The sequence below is a fragment of the Rhinopithecus bieti genome, unplaced genomic scaffold (genome assembly GCF_001698545.2).
Source record: "Rhinopithecus bieti isolate Rb0 unplaced genomic scaffold, ASM169854v2 scaffold_30197, whole genome shotgun sequence".
Taxonomy (NCBI): Eukaryota; Metazoa; Chordata; class Mammalia; order Primates; family Cercopithecidae; genus Rhinopithecus; species Rhinopithecus bieti.
In genome coordinates, this window is record NW_016813024.1 from 169,681 (window position 1) to 173,869 (window position 4,189).

A 4,189-nucleotide genomic window follows, 5' to 3' on the forward strand; every position below is an offset into this window, starting at 1 on the left:
TGTCGTAACCCAGGGTGGAGCAACTTGAGTTGCGCGGGAATCCGCCAAAGGAACTACACTCCGGCGGCTTGAGGGGAACCCCCCCCCAAAAAAAAAAAAAAAAAAACGAAAAAACAAAATCAGCCGGGTGTGGTGGTGCAAACCTGTAATCCTAGCTACTCTAGAGGCTGAGGCAGGAGAATCTCTTGAACCCAGGAGGTGGAAATTGCAGTGAGCCAAGATGGTGCCACTGTACTCCAGCCTGGGCAACAGAGCCAGACTCCTCTGAAAAAAAAAAAAAAATTAGAAGAATGGAAGAAAGAAAGAGAAATGGGGAAGGAGAAAATAAAGGATAGAGAGAAGGGAGAAGGATACTCTACCAGTCTCTACCAGTCAAGTTGTGATGGAACCATATGGTGATTTTCACATGAGAATGTCTGCTTGGTCTGTGGGAACAGAGTTATAAGGTAAAGTAGCATGTGTGTTCTTAGTAGACACCTTTTCTGCTGCTGGAACACATACATTCTATCTTTGTCCCCCATTTCTGGCTGTGCAGGTGTGTCTGTTTTACCGATTGCTGCCCATAAAACTGGAATCTGGTCTGTCTCATGAACAAACCCTGCCATTCGATGTAGGCTTCCACTCACTCACTAAGTGGTATGTGCCTCCTTCCTTTCTGCTGCAGTCCAGCACCATCCTACCTGCTACCTTCAAGTACACAGGATCATTGTCCTCAGTCTTGATTCAAACCTTTCCTTGGCCACAGTGGAGCCTGAAAGCTTTGGCTTCGCAAAATTTCCTGTGAGGCTCCCTGTAAGGGGCTCTTAAGCAGGCACGGGCTTCGGGAAGGATTAAACATTTTTCATGAACCTAAACCTCTCTTCTGTTGTCTTCCGTCAAACACACACACGGACGCTAGAAAAACTTGATTCTTTGTTTTCATTTTAAACAAGAAGTTGACTTAAAAAACAAGATGCTGGAATTGGAGGAAAAACTGATCAGGATTAAGTTCTGTTTCTTTACTTCCTTACTTTCCTTCCCTTCCTCCCTCCTTAGAGGTCCTAAGTCTGTGCCAGACTAGCAAACTAGCAAGCTAGCGGATGTGGCAGAGCTTTAGTAGTGTTTTTATTACCATTCCTACAACAGCAGCAGCAACAACAACTACTGCTTCTAATAGTGGTAATAACTATAATAATGATGAATAACAACAGTAATTGTAATTGTTGATGCTTAGTTTATATATTTATAATTGATAATGTTCTATAATTTACTTTTAGTGACTTTTATGGCATGTTACTTTTGGCATAAACCTCTGGACCCCTCCACATTCCACCTTAAGGATGAATTTCACATATGGCCTTATGGCTGCCCACCTGCTAGTGTGGACCCTCTCTCCACTCCACCCCTAGACCTAAAATCTGGTTGACTTTCTGAGAACACATAGTAGCCATGGCACTCATATAATCCATTTGATAACTTTCTGGAGTGGCCACATCCGCTGCCCGCCAGTGGTAGCCCACCACACCTCGTGTTGGTTGACCTGGACTGGGCAAAGAGGAGCATCTCTAGGGAGACTCAGGTCTGACCCTCTCTCCCCCATCATATGGGAGGGATCTAAGCATGGACAGTGGAAGCCTTCCAGCCCCACTCATACTCACTATTACCTGGCCTGTGGCAACCCCTGAAACAGGGGTGGAGGGGCAGCTCCAACCACTTCCAAAATCCATCCCAGCTAGTAAGCAAGCCCCAGGAAAGTGGAGTAGAGGCAGGATGACCCCTGTCCCTTAGCCTTGGGGTGCACTGGCCACCTCCAAAAGCCCACAGGGTAGGTGGGGCCTCCAGCCCACTCTACTGGCACAGGTAAAAACAGCTGAAAAGACCAGCTATCACATCAATACTGCAGGGTTCACAGCAGGACAGTGATGAACACTGCTCCCTACAGGGTGGAGAAAAAAAGAAAGGATGAACCTTGGCCGGGTGCGGTGGCTTATGCCTGTAATCTCAGCACTTTGGGGGGGCCCAGGAGGGTGGATCACTTGAGGTCAGGAGTTTGAGACCAGCCTGGCCAACATGGTGAAACCCTATTTCTACTAAAAATGAAAAAAATTAGCCAGGCAAGGTGGTGCGTGCCTGTAATCCCAGCTACTTGGGAGGCTGAGGCAGGAGAACCGCTTGAACCGGGGAGGTGGAGGTTGCAGTGAGCCGAAATCACACCATTGTACTCCAGTCTGGGCGATAAGAGCGAAACTCTGTCCCCTCCCCCTGCAAAAGAAAGTATGAACCTAGGCCGGGCGCGGTGGCTCAAGCCTGTAATCCCAGCACTTTGGGAGGCCGAGACGGGTGGATCGCGAGGTCAGGAGATCGAGACCATCCTGGCTAACACGGCGAAACCCCGTCTCTACTAAAAAATACAAAAAACTAGCCGGGCGAGTTGGCGGGTGCCTGTAGTCCCAGCTACTTGGGAGGCTGAGGCAGGAGAATGGCGTAAACCCGGGAGGCGGAGCTTGCAGTGAGCTGAGATCCGGCCACTGCACTCCAGCCTGGGCGACAGAGCGAGACTCCGTCTCAAAAAAAAAAAAAAAAAAAAAAAAAAAAAAAAAAAGAAAGTATGAACCTTAGGAGCACCCTTGCATGCTGTGGGACTAACGCTCATGACAATGATTTCAATAAATATATCAGAGTGAGGGAGCTGCTCTACTATGTAGGAAACCTCTACCCAGGAACAGTTTGTCTCTGAAGGATTAACACCAGGCTCTGCAAGAATGTGCGTTATCTGATGGAGTGCCAACAGGACCACACTTTTTTTTTTTTTTGTAGCAGTTCTGATGAGCAAACATGTATCATGTACATGGTTCCTTGGGTCTAGTGGGTAGACTTAGATTTCACAGTACAGCCAAAAGTTATAACTGTTTTTTCTCCATGGTCAGTAACTGCCCTGCAAGTGTGGAGAAAAATAGGTCTATTCTGCCATAGGTGGGGCAGGAGCTGGTAGTTTGAACCATGAAGTGCTCTTGTGAATCATGTGGCCTTGGGGTAGCTGGTAGAAGCCTAGGACATAAAGAGCCTTTTTCTCTTGGTTTGGGGTGTCAGGAGATGGGGTCTCAGTGCTTCAGTCATTTCAGGGTATGTGAGCCTCTAGGGCTCAGGGCTGGGATGTCACTGACTAACCACGCAATACCAAGTACCCAGCATCTAAGGGGTATAGATTGTGTGTTGAGAGGAGAGTTGTAGCAAGTGTTTGGAAATAGCTATGCTCCTGCTGTTGTTGAAGTGACAGAGAAATGGCTGTCTGTTTCTAGGTCAGGGACGAATGTCTAAAGCCCTGGGGACCCAGTATCATTGGAGGACTTCCATTCAAGTTCTATGTGCTCTTGCAATTGCTAAACTTCAGAAAATAGAGGAGATAAAACTTTTTGTAGCTGGTCTGGCCTTAGAGGTCCACAACCTCTCATCAATGATCCAAATTGCCCCATACTGCACCCTCATCTATTACCATATACAAAAATCAACTCAAGATGGATCAAAGACTCAAATCTAAGACCAGAAATCATAAAAATTCTGGAATATAACATCAGAAAAGCTCTTTTGGAAATTGGTTTAGGCAAATAATTTATGACTGAGACCCCAAAAGCAAATACAACAAAACAAAATGAGTAAATGGAACCTAATTAAACTAAAACCTTCTGAATAGAAAAAAAAAAAAAAAAAAAAAAAAAAAAAAAAAAAAAAGGATGATGTTTTGGACCAGGGTGATATAGAAGGAAGTGGTGAGAAGGGTTTGGATTCTGGAAATATTTTTAAAATAATATCAACAGATATTGTTGATACTTTAATGTGGGGTATGAGAGAAAGAGAGAATTCAGGGATGATGCCAAGATTTTTGGCTTGAACTATTGGAAGGGTGGAGTTAGTGGCTGGGCACGGTGCTCACACCTGTAATCTCAGCACTTTGGGAGACCAAAGCAGGAGAAACGCTTGAAGCCAGGAATTTGAGACCAGCCTGGGCAACATGGCAAAACCCTGTCTCTACAAAAAATACAAAAATTAGCTGGGCGTGGTGTCGTGGGCCTATAGTCCCGGCTACTTGGGAGGCTGAGGTGGGAGGATCGCTTGAGCCCGGGGGCAGAGGTTACAGTGAGCCAAGATTGCATCACGGTACCACTCTACTCCAGCCTGGGTGACAGAGTAAGAACCCATCTCAAAAAAAAAA